Raw genomic sequence first — 12,875 nt, forward strand, 5'->3', positions numbered from 1 at the left:
AATGGAGAGAAGAGCCGCCTAAGCAGGACAGGCAAGGCAGGGGATATAGCACAAGGGGAAACCAAGGCAGGGCCCAAGGGGATGCTGGGAGAAAGCTGAGGCAATCCTTTCTAGCAGCAAAGAGGCAGGGGAGACCGCGAGGGACAGGAACTCTGTTGTGAGCCAGCTCGGGCCCACAGGCTGCCTTTCATCAATAAAGTCTTTTTTGTTGTTGTTGTTTTGTTTTTCGAGACAGGGTTTCTCTGTGTAGCTTTGGAGCCTGTCCTGGAACTCACTCTGTAGCCCAGGCTGGCCTCGAACTCACAGAGATCCGCCTGGCTCTGCCTCCCGAGTGCTGGGATTAAAGGTGTGCGCCACCACTGCCCAGCTCATCAATAAAGTCTTACTGGCACACTGCCTTACTTATTCAAGCCTGTGCTGCCGGTGGCTGTGTGCACGCTAGTGGGACAGAGAAGTTGTGACCGTGACTACATGGCCGGCAACATGCTGTTGTCCTTGGCAGAAAATATTTGCTGGCTTTGGAGTTAGAGGTGGCCAAGGGCTGCTTCCCACTCTGCTACCAGCAGACATGAGGCGAATCTTGAACCAGGTCAGGAGAGGGTTATACAGGGCTCAAGCGTGGGCTGATCCTGTGGCCTGAGGCCCCATCCTGAACCCTTTGTGTGTGTGAAATGGAGCCGTGGGCTATGGCACTCACTCCCCACGGCAGTCTGGCAGACTCTCAGGAGGGTCACTTCTCTGGAATTTTCTCAGCTTGAGTTGATAATTCTGGGAAATGGTCTTGAAATGTGTTTTTAATAGTTTCAAGTGAGGCTCAAATCTTGTTAGGGGACGCCAATGTGAATTTAAATATAAATCTCCACTTGCCTGGAACACTTTCAGTTATTAAAATTATCCACGGAGAGGTGAATAAAGTCATAAAATGCAAATGAGCAAAGCCCTTCCCCGGGCACTGGGGTCCTGGCCTGAGGTCTGCCAGGGTCTCACCTTTCGGTGTGGCCCCCAGCAAAAAGAAGCGCCTGGGCTATGGCGGAGGAAGAACCTCATGTCTCAGAGACAACACATAGGAAGAAACAAAAAGCAAAATCCCAGATGTGACAGCAGTCACAATGCCTGGCACGTCGTGGTCTTCAGTGTTCAGAAACCCAGTCAGCACTCAGTCTTAATGGCCCAAATTACCAATAATTTCAGCACAAATCAGACCATTACTCGCTGCTGCGAGGACGTTTCTGTCCTTTGTGGAAGAGTGAGAGGTGAGACTGTTCTCTGCAGACAGAAGAGGCGTGGGGTGGGAGTGTCCCTGGCTTGCCCCTCACCCCTTTTTCTGGAAGATCTAGGGCTGCCAATGGGCCTGCCACACTCATGATGCCCTCTAGCAGGCCCACATGTGACCCCAGAGTGATGTCAGGAGACTGACACCCAGCATAGAGCCACTGTGGATCACATCAGAGTCACTGAGCTCAGGCTGTGAGACAGGGGGACCAGAGCTGGGGGAAGTGAAGGATGCTTTACCCTGACTGAGCCTTCGTGCTGACTTTAGTGGTGAGGCCTTGGGCTAGATGAGGCCATGAGGGTGGGGCCCTGGGTTTGTGGGATGAGTGCCCTTCTGAGAGGAGAGAGCAAAACGGTCTCCCTGCCACCTCTCTTGGTTTCTCTGTCTCCCTGCTCCTCAACTCCCACAGACAAGAGGCCAGGTCAGCGAGCACGCAGAGAGACGTACCGCTCACAGACCTCAGAGTGAAGGCAAGTCTCAATTTGACCTCAGCCTTCAGGCTCCAGGGCTATGAGAAAGGGGACATTTCTGTTGCTTAAGCTGTTTGGTTTCTGGCATTTTGTTGCAGACTAAACTGACCCTAAATTGGGGTCACCAGGCTGAAGGCTGACCTCTGAGCCTCTCAGAGCGGAAACAGGACGCTCAGAGGCCTAGGATAGGGCCAGAAGGACATCTTCGTGGGACCTCAGAAGGCCCTGCAGGCTGGAACAGAGGGCTCTGGTTGCCTTACACTCCTTGGCTGTGGGGAGTCACAGTTTTTACAAGAAAAATACAGAGCTGAGCTGCAAGCATCAGAGGCTACAATGAGGCCTGTCTGCATCACTCCTCTAGATCCAGCATGCCCCAGGCCCCTGCAGGAGGCTCTTGGCCACTGCATGATTGACATGTGCAGCTGAGTTGTTTTTTTTTTTTTAGAGGGGGGAGGACAGTGATCTACACACTGATGAATGGTCTACCCTCCTCCAGTAATGCTTGTCACCAGCTGTGACAACCGATGGGCTTCTAGCATGGCTACAGGCCTGGGGACGCTGCACTGGGTGGGACTTCTACCTGGAAGGTGAGGAGCAAGCCTGCTGATAGTGTTCTGAGATCTCTTGTGGTTTTTTTCAAGGTTACCAGGGTTCACCCCAATTTGGCAGTGAAACTTGGAAGAACAAAGTCGATAGCCCTGCGAAGCGCTGGGGCTAGCCTGGGCTGGGGGCTGCCTCTCAAGTCACATTTGCAGCAGCTTCTGTTGCTGTGGGTCCCCCCCCCCTTGTTTATCAAGACAGGGTTTCTCTGTGTAGTCCTGGCTGTCCTGGATCTCACTCTGTAGACCAGGCTGGCCTCGAACTCACAGAGATCCACCTGGCTCTGCCTCCCGAGTGCTGGGATTAAAGGCATGCACCACCACTGCCCGGCTGCTGTTGCTTTTTATGAGCAGAAAATTCCTTAGATTTTTTTCTTCCACAAAGTAGCAGGATTAGCTGGAGGGAGTCTTGCTCTGATTGCTCTGACCCCCCTCCCACCCCCATTCCAGTGCAGACCAGGCCTCTCCTCACTCTTGTCCTCTCAGCCCAGCCTTGGCTCCCTCGCTCCTTTTCCTGGCGCTTTTTTTCTCTCTAGACTGGACAGTCTGTCTCTTTCTGACCCACTTGCTCTTTTTCACTGCAGACCAGCACAAGAGTGATCACTAATACCACATGGTAGCCTCACTATCAGGTCACAAGAGTGATCACTAATACCACATGGTAGCCTCACTATCAGGTCACAAGAGTGATCACTAATACCACACGGTAGCTTCACTATCATCAGGCTATCTAGAGCTCTTCTCTGACAAGGAAATTAGTCCAGTTTCTTTTCAATTTAGCCTCAGGCAGTTTCTTAGAAGGGCAGAAGCTAGACCCATTCTTGGCCAAAATGTCACAAGTATGGGCCCTAGCCCAGCTGCTATTCTTAATACTGTTCCCCTCTGACACCACTTAAGCTAAGCCTCCTGTCCACACTGCTCAAAGCACTCCTGTCTCTCAAGTTCCCACGAGGATGGTCCATTAAGCCCCACTTACAACATTCAACCGTTTCCCTAGTTCTAAATCTCCCAGTTTCCACATTCCTCCAAACAACATCCTGGTCAGGGCTGTCACAGCAACGGCCCACCCCCCATACCCACTCTTCTGTCCTAGCTCCTTCCTTTTTTTTTTTTTTTTTTTTTTTTTTTTTTGTTCTTTGAGACAGGGCTTCTCTGTGTAGTCCTGGCTGTCCTGGATCTTGTTCTGTAGCCCAGGCTGGTCTCGAACTCAGAGAAATCCGCCTGGCTCTGCCTCCCGAGTGCTGGGATTAAAGGCGTGCGCCACCACTGCCTGGCCCTAGCTCCTTTTCTTTCTTTTTTTTTTTTTTTATTTCAGGGGAGAGCACGAACGCAGTCCCCCACTACCACAAATTATGCAGTCGAGTTTCCCGCATTTGGGGAAATCGCAGGGGTCAGCACATCCGGAGTGCAGTGGATAAGCCTCGCCCTGGAAAAACCACCTTCGTGATCATGGTATCTCCCCTGCCAGGTAAGTATCCTAGCTCCCTTTCTAACGCTGTGACAAAGCAATTTACAAAAGACGGTCTCACTGTCTCAGAGGTTAGCGTCCATGACAGCAGAGGACCAGCTGAGCTCTCACACCTGGATCCACAGTGGAAAGCAGAGCTCACCTGGGAATGGCTTAAGTTTTTTGAATCCTCAAAGCCAGCTCCCAGTGACACATCTACTCCAACAAGGCCACACCTAATCTTTTCCCAAAAGTCCCACCAACTGGGGACAAAGTATTCAAACATATGAACCTAACGGGGACTGTTTGAATACGGTGGTTTGAATAAAAATGGCCTCATAGGCTCATATACTTGAAAGCTTAGGCACCAGGAAGCAGAACTGTTTGAAAGGATTAGAAGGATTAGGAGGTGTGGCCTTGTTGGAGGAAGTGTGTCACTGGGGGTGGGATTTGAGGTTTCAAAAGCTCATGTGAGGCCCAGGTGCTCACTCTCTCCCCTCTCTGCTTGCAGATCAGGATGTATCTCTCAGCTACTTCTCCAGCATCACACCTGCCTCCTTGCCATGCTCCCTGCCATGATGATAATGGACTAACCTTTTAAAACTGTAAGCAAGCCCCAGTTAAATGCGCTTTTTTTTTTTTTTTTTTTTTTTTTTTTTTTGCTATGGCCATGGTATCTCTTCATGTAGAACAGTGACTAAGACAGTGGCCATTCTCATTCAAACCACCACCACAACCCCTTTCTTGTGCTACGTTGATGGGGTGAGGCTCTGCAAGCCATCTCAGAGCCTAAAGGCCCCCCAAACACCTGAGTGGCTCTCTCTCCCGAGTGCCACTAGATCTCTGCAGGCTGTTCACAGACCCTCAGTACCCCCATCCATTAGAACCCACGCCCAGCAACTGATCCTGAGAACGGGCAGGCTCAGTTAACTCAGGGCTCAGCTCTCCAGAGACCCAGCTCTCTGACAGGGGAACGGGAACTCCCATGGAGGCCTTGGCTCTTCTTTGTTGTGTTCTGAGCCCAAGGGACCTATCTTGTCCGCCATGCATGACCAAGTGAGCAACCTGCACCAAGAGAAGCAGCGTGGCCTGTGGGTGGGGCAGCATTCTCTGGTGAGCAGAAGCAGGCACAGGCTCTGGAGGCCACACTGTCACCTCCCTGGGGGCTGTGGGGCTTTTACTTTAAGGAAAGTTCATTTCTGGTGGGTCATTCAATCAAGAAGGCTGCCAGGCACGGTGACGTTCTCTGTAAAGGGCAGAAATAACCTAATAAATCAAATCTGATTTACAGGCAGTGTCTGTACAGCGGCTGGGTCAGCCGGCTGCCAGCGTGGCTGAAATGGGAGAGGAGGATGGGGCATGGGTGGAGTCTGAGTCAAGGGCCAGGACACTGTGCAAGGTGGCGAGTGCCCAGGGCCAGGCCACAGCTGGGACGGTGAGCAGAGTGCCACCACCAGGAGAAACAGAGAGGACAGCCACTCTTGACCTGTGTGACAACGCCGAGGCCCACATCGGGCCTCCACCCAGGACTCTGTCTTCCCTTGGTGGAGTCCTTATTGCCTCTGAAAGGCTGGCAGGGGGCAGGGGGAGTGACATGAGGTGAGGGTCGTTAGAGCCACCCAGGCAGGTGCCCACAGCCCACAGCCACACTGTGTACACAGTGACGTTACAGGAGCACCCACAGACACACCTTACACACAGAACCTCTCACTCAGGCACACACACACACACCAGCCAAGACCCAATATCCAAATGCCACTGCTGTCCTGCGGCCTGTCTGTGATGGCGCAAGTGACCTTCCTGTTGAGCTGCACAGTTTTCACCCTGTGAGCCAATTTTGCCTTATTTCCCTTTCATTTGAATTTTATACTTTGAGACAAGGTCTCATGTAACCAAGGCTGGGGACTCACTGTGTAGCTGAGGCTGGTTTTAAACTCTGGATCCTTCCTCTGCCTCTGCTTCCTCACTGTTAAGATTACCAGAGTGAGTCAGCACACGTGTGTGTGTGTGTGTGTGTGTGTGTGTGTGTGTGTGTGTGTCTTTGTCTCTGTGTGTGTGTGTGTATGTGTGTGTGTGTCTTTGTCTCTGTGTGTGTGTGTGTGTGTGTGTGTGTGTGTATGTGTGTGTCCTGCTCCGTCACTCTCCACCTTGTTCCTTTGAGTCAGGGTCTCTCACTGAACTTGGCTGGCAGCCAGCAAGCCCCAGCAATCCTCCTGTCTCCAATCCCCATGCCACTGGGGTTAAAGGCTTGTACATAGCCATGTCCAGCTTTTTTCCTTTTTAATGTGCATGGATGTTTTGCCTGCATGTACATATGTGCACGTGCATGCCTGGTGTCCCTGGAGGTCAGAAGAGGGCGTCAGATCCCTTGGACTGGAGCTAGAGATGGCTGTCAGCCACCTGTGGGTTCTGGGAATCGAACCCAGGTCCTCTGCAGGAACAAGTGTTCTTACCCACTGAGCCATCTCTCCAGCTCCCACGCCCCGCTCTCTCTGTGACTGTTGAGGATTTGAACTTAGGTCCTCATGGTGTCACAGCAAACCCTCTTACCCACCGAGCCATCGCTTTCCAACCCCCTTTCTTGACACAGGGGCTCCATATGTAGCTTAGGCTGGCCTTGAACTGGCAAGCCTCCTGAGTGTTAGGGTTACAGGCATGCACTGCCATACCTAATTCATCATTTTTATTTTGCTTAATTAAGTTTGAGACGGGGAGGGACTGGAGAGATGGCTCAGTGGGTAAGAACATTGGCTGCTCTTCCAGAGGACTCAAGTTCAATCCCCAGCACCCACATGGCAGCTCACAACTGTCTGTAACTCCAGTGCCAGGGGATCTGTTACCCTTAGGGCTTCCAAGGGCATCAGCCATGCACATGGTGCACATACATGCATGTGAAAAGCCAATACACATAAAATAAAATAAATCTTGAAAAAAAGTTTGAGATGGCATCTTTCTATGTAGCCTAGGCTGGCTTTGAACTCACAAAACTCTTGCCTCCGCTTCCCAAGTACTGGGCAGAGAGGCCTGTGGTGTCACCCCAGGTTGTTTACACAGCTTTAGAGAGAATGCTGAGAGAAATCTGGCTTGAAGGGAAGCCTGAGTCCTACGACATTGATAGTCAGAAAATTATCTTTATTTAAAATCTCTTGAGGCTTGCTTAGCAGTAAACAGCACAAAATCAAACCATGCTTCCTTCTTAGAGTAAATTCGGTTTCCAGAACCGTCAGTAGGTGAGCACTACTGTCCTCAGCTTGGGTCCTGCTATGAGGCTGAGCACCCCACGTCTCCCCAGTGCAGTCCCCCCTCAATTTTGTCATCGTCACCTGGGGTCTACCAAGGACTCTTAGTTTTTAGATTTATTTTATTTTCATTTATGTATTTGTGTGTGTGTTTGGCATGTGTGTATGTGTGTGTGTTTGGTGTGTGTGTGTGTGTGTGTGTGTGTGTGTGTGTGTTTGGTGTGTGTGTTTGGTATGTGTGTATGTGTGTGTGTGTGTTTGTTGTGTGTGTGTGTTTGTTGTGTGTGTGTGTTTGTTGTGTGTGTGTGTTTGTTGTGTGTGTGTGTTTGTTGTGTGTGTGTGTGTTTGGCATGTGTGTGTGTGTTTGGTGTGTGTGTTTGGCATGTGTGTGTGTGTTTGGTGTGTGTGTGTGTGTGTGTTTGTTGTGTGTGTGTTTGTTGTGTGTGTGTGTTTGTTGTGTGTGTGTTTGGTGTGTGTGTGTGTTTGGTGTGTGTGTGTGTTTGGTATGTGTGTTTGGTGTGTGTGTGTGTGTGTGTGTATGTGCTCTTGCATGTGTGTTTGGGTGTTCTCAGAGGTCAGAGGAGGCTGTTGGATGCCCTAGGACTGGAGTTCCAGTCCTCTGCAAGCGGAACTCAGGTAAACTCCCTCCGGAGCTGCAGCCCTGCCTATTGCCATTTTCCCCCTGGTGTGAGGCCAAGACAGGACCAATATACATTGCAGGTTAAGGTTCTGTTTGTAGTTAAAGAATAAGTTCCTGTTTGTCCTGTCTTCAGTCCTCGCAAGCTAAGGTTTCTATTTGTAATTAAGAATAAGTTCCTTTTTCTTAGATCTGAGGTAAACCGCAAAACAAGTTTCTCAACCTACACTAAACTTGCGACCCCATTCACATGATGTCTATCCTTAGCCTTCTTCCTTCCCTTTTGTTTATTTTCTAACAATCTGTAACAGCCAACTCCCTAGCCCCTGTAAACACTTTATCTCTCTATAAAAAGGACCTCAAGGGGCTGTCAGAGACTGCTCTCTCACATCCCGACTTAGGGAGAGACTATTGGCTGGCCAGTCCCAGGTGCACCCCAAAATACAACTTGCTTTAAGTGGACAATCGTGGATTTGGTGTTTTCTTCCTGTGGTTCTTAGAGTTAACACCTTTCTCTCCTTTCAATACAAATTTAAATATATTTTTATTTATTTATCTGGAGGGAAGGCAGGCACACACCATAGCACATGTGTGGGAAGTGGTTCTCTCCTTCTGCCATGTGGGTTATGGGCATGGAACTCAGGTCGTCAGGCTCGGTGGTTGGTGTTGTCTGAGGGACCACTGTTTTAAAGAAAACACCATGGTGGGGGGAATGGTCGGTGAGAAGAAAAGAAAGGCTTGCTGTGTTGGAGGAACCGAATTTGTTCTGTTCAAAAAACAAATGACCTGTGCTTAGAAATGTATTGTTATTAAGTATTTCTCAAGTCCCTGGGCTGTGAGGGCCATTCTTCGCTACAGAGCAAGCTGGAGGCCAGGCTGAGCTATAGGAAACTCTGACAAGGGAGTTAGTGGGAGCTATTCATCCTCAAAATATTCTTTACAAATCCCCCCAAAAGTAGTTTGACCAAAAAAAAAAAAATCTTTTTACAAATTTCAAAGCTCGGTTTCCAAAATCTCTGTGATGCTGACAGGGCTGGTGAGGGTCGGTAAGGCTGGGGGAATGCCAGAGTCATTCACAGTGGCCAGCGAGGGCAGCTGCGTCACTTAATATCGAAAATGGGCTTTGATGGTTGCATAAGCCCGCGGCTGTCAGGAGAAGCAGGAGGACACTGCGACCCTCTGATGGTGCTCTCCAGCTCCTCAGAGTCGCGTCTATTTCTAGGTCACTGTGATGGCCGGGTGTTCAGATGACAGCTGTGGTACAGATGTGAGGATGGTGGCTAATGCTGCCAGCTCAGCTCCCGTCAGGACAGGACGGGCTGCCTGGTCGCCCACAGGCCGAGGTGTGGGGTTGCTCTGTCTCTTGCCTGCTGTGGGCTGTCCTGGTCGCCCACAGGCCGAGGTGTGGGGTTGCTCTGTCTCTTGCCTGCTGTGGGCTATCCTGGTCGCCCACAGGCCGAGGTGTGGGGCCATCCTCTGCTTCCTTATGGGGGCACACCCCAGGAGTCTCAGTGGGCAAGAACAGCTGCACCAAGGGTGACGACCTGACTTTAGTCCCCAGAACCCATATGTTGTGAGGAGAACTGACTCCCACAAGCTGTCGCTTGACTTCAACATGTCCACGGCAGCACAGGCGTGCACAAACAGACAAATAGTCTAGAGAGGCGACTGAGTGGTTAAGAACACCGGCTGCTCTTCCAAAGGACCCGAGTTCAATTCCCAGCACCACACTGCTGCTCACAACCATCTGTAAGTCTAGTTCTAGGGGAACCGACACCCTCTGCCGACTCCACGGAGTGCACAGATACACACACGCAGGCAGAATACCATACACACAACATAAAATAAACACGAACCAAACTAAAAGTTAAAAAAATCTTTAAAATAAAAAAATATAATTTTAAAAATAAAAAAAACCAAAACAATGGAGAGAGAGAGAGAGAGAGAGAGAGAGAGAGAGAACACACCGGTTCACCTGCTAGCGTCATGCATAAGTCAATTCCCAAGCCACCTCCAACTACGGCAGCCATTTAGCCCAGGATGACCTGGCCACACACATGACTGCAGTTCCCCTAATTCTCATCCCCATTTCTTTTTGTTATTTGTTTGTTTGTTTGTTTTTGTTTTTGGAGACAGGGTTTCTCTGTGTAGCTTTGCTCCTGTCCTGGAACTAGCTCTGTAGACCAGGCTGGCTTCGAACTCACAGAGATCCGCCTGACTCTGCCTCCCGAGTGCTGGGATTAAAGGCATGTGCCACCACCGCCTGGCTCTCATCCCCATTTCTAAGAGCAGAACCAGAGACCAGAGAAAACTGAACCTTCCCTTATGTCCAGGGGACCCTTGGCACTCAGTCCCCAGACCTGCAGCATTCTCCAGCCTGCAGCGCCACACACGTGGCTCCGCTGTCTCTCATCAGAGCTGTCCTTAATTTCCTCAGAAGTCCAGTTAGGGTAGAGCTTACGTGAGCAGCTGGGCCCAGGAGGGTGGGCAGGGTGAGAGCAGGCCCTGCCGCAGATGGGCATCAGCAGCCAGGGAGGGCTCAGGGGCCATGGAGCATGGCACACCGCATCCCTATGGAACTGTGATTTCCTAACTAGCAACCCTCACGTTACTGGGCCAAATGACCAAGTGCCTATGCCTCTGATGTGTGCAGGTGTGTGTCTGCCGGTATTGAGTGTGCATAAAACGCATAACACGTGTGTGAGAGAGCAATGGCATGGGGAGGCGTGTGTATGTACTGTGTATGTGTGTGCACATGCCTTGGAACATGTGTGGAGGGCAGAGCTGATTCTCTCCTTCCACCATGTACCATGTGGTCCTGGGGGATCGAACTCGGGTCGTCAGGCTTGGTACCAGGCACCTTTACCCACTCAGACATCTCTCCTGCTCTGGAAGCTTTGTAAATACACTTCCTTAGATGACTCAACCTTTCCTTCCCAGAGACAGACTGGCCTCTGCCGCCACATCTGTTCACAGACTGTAGGCTTTGGGGCCAGCACCGCCCACCAGGTCCCGCCGACTCAGTCACAGCTCTGCCTGTGAGCAACTGTTGCCTGTCCCTGAGCAGGCAGAGCCCACCTGCCCTGGGGCTCTATGAACTTGACTTCCTGTGCTCTTCTTGGGCACCTACTATGAGTGGGTAGGCCACATTGTGCCCTTTGGCAGTCTGCTCTTCACTAGAGGCCAAGGTGGCCTTTAGGGCTTCTCTACTTCAGCAGCCCAGCCTGTGGGACCTCATAGCCTGCGGGAGTGAAGCTCCAGGGTTCCCACAGCCCACAGGGCTCGCTGTGGCATCCCACTCTATTTTTAAAGAACACTGTGTCTTGGGAAAGGGGATTTCTGAAGGTAATTCGAAATCTCTTCTTGGTTAATCGGACAAAAATGCCAGCAGCAGTCTTCACTGCTGAACTCTGAGAGAGAGGTGCTAAACGCTGCTTAGTTCTGTCCCTTGTCACATTAAGAGTTTAAGTGTGGATCTGTTATCTGCAGGTTGACTTGTGATGGGCTGAGATGGGGTGCGGCCACTTATCAAGTGACAGACAGTTTCCCAGCTCCAGGGGACACCAAGCTCACCCATTTGGAAGACAATGAGTCCAAAGGAACAAAAGATACTGTTTTGTTTTTTTGAAGGGGGGGTGGGCTGCAGAGATGGCTCAGTGGTTAAGAACACCGGCTTCTCTTGTAGAGAAGTCCCCGCACCAACACGGTGGCTCCCACCCATCTGTAATCCCGTCTCAGGAGATCTGATGTCCTCTTCTGGCCTCCATGGGCACCAGGCACACAGACGTGAGAGACGTTCTTAATGTCCCTGTCTCAGGGTGGACTTGGGTCTGTGATTTTGGGAACCTGACTTAGAGCCAGTTTCCCTGTCGGCCTGGATGGTGGCGGTCCCCACCCCTGGGGCTGGGCAGGGACGGTATAAACACTTCTGAAGTTGACAAGGGGATGGAATCTGTCTAATTCGTTACTGCAGTGGGACGGTGACAAAGTGCCTGGCAGAAACACCTTGAGGGAAGAAGGGCTTATTTGGCTCAGGGCTCCATTGCGTGGAGGGGGGGGCAAGGGAAGGAAGCAGGCCACGTGTGGACCGTTCACAGCTCAGTGGACCACAGAGCAGAAATCAAAGCCCGAACCAGCTCCCCTAAAAGCCTGCCCCTGCTGACATAGTCCCTCTCAGCTGAGACCCACCTCTCAGAGTTTCTAGAACCTTCTAAAGTAGCACTAGCAGCCGAGGAACAAGCGCCCAGTATACAAGCCTGTGAGGACATTCCAGACTGAAGCCGTGGCATCCCCACACTGGGGTTTGTGGTGTTAAGAGCTTCAGCCTGCAGACTGCTCTCTCCCATGGAGAACAATAGGAGGGCCCAGGGGGCTGTCCTCCCAAGACCTCACACACACCTCTAACCTGTGGGTAGCATCTTTTGGAATTGTCTGCATTCACCCAGCTAAACTAGCCCATGTCTGTTTCCCACCTGGGATCAAGCCCGTCTCCTGTACAGAAACCAGGCAAGCTCATTGTCCCTTCTGAAAATGCCAATCAACCCCCTATCCCCTCCCCCCCAGTGCAGCTTCTCTTTAATCCACACTACGAGGGTGAGGATGGGTCAGGGAGGGACCTCAGCCCGGCCCAGGCCTTCCTCTTGTCCATGGGTCTCAAGTTAGCCTTTCCCCAGTAGGGCCAAGCCTTCTCCCTGTCCAGGGTGTGGCTTTGGGATGGCTGGTACCTCCCTGAGCCCCACTTCCTAGTCTGAAACTAGGATGAGGAGAAAGGCATGCTGGGTGACCCATAGAGTGTGTTACAGGGGGCGTGAAGGCCCCTGGGAGTGTCCTGGCTAGCACAAGATCTTTTCTCCTGAGGATCCATGAACTACACGGGCCAGTTAAGGGCAGTTGCCTGATCTTGAAGGTTCCAAAGAACCAGGCAGCAAGCAGTGAGGAAAGGCATTAGAGTCACCCAAGGGTGAGTGAGAAGCATCTGTAACCCCTCCTCAGAAGAAGCCCAGAAGGGACAGAGGCCATGCAGGACAGCCAGAGCCTGCCAGGGCTCTGTGGACTGAGCCTGTATAGACAGAACCAGCCAGCCACTTAGGCCCATTGTGAGCAGCTCCCCAGATTAAAGAGGACATGACATGAAAGCCACTCTCCTGGAGTCTGGCGGGCTGGACAGCCAGGCTGGCCTTTCATCTTTGGAGAGACGCCTCATTAGGGCT

The 12,875-nt window shown here is 51.4% G+C and overlaps 1 non-coding gene across 1 annotated transcript; it reads right to left on the bottom strand.

Annotated features, from left to right (window-relative positions):
• Positions 1-3,654: 3,654 nt before the first annotated feature.
• Positions 3,655-3,818, bottom strand: LOC131903010 (U1 spliceosomal RNA). Its single transcript, XR_009377274.1, has one exon. It is a non-coding gene; the product is annotated as a U1 spliceosomal RNA (small nuclear RNA).
• Between the last annotated feature and the right edge of the window lie 9,057 nt (positions 3,819-12,875).

This window comes from Peromyscus eremicus, chromosome 1, assembly GCF_949786415.1.
Source record: "Peromyscus eremicus chromosome 1, PerEre_H2_v1, whole genome shotgun sequence".
In the NCBI taxonomy this organism is placed as follows: Eukaryota; Metazoa; Chordata; class Mammalia; order Rodentia; family Cricetidae; genus Peromyscus; species Peromyscus eremicus.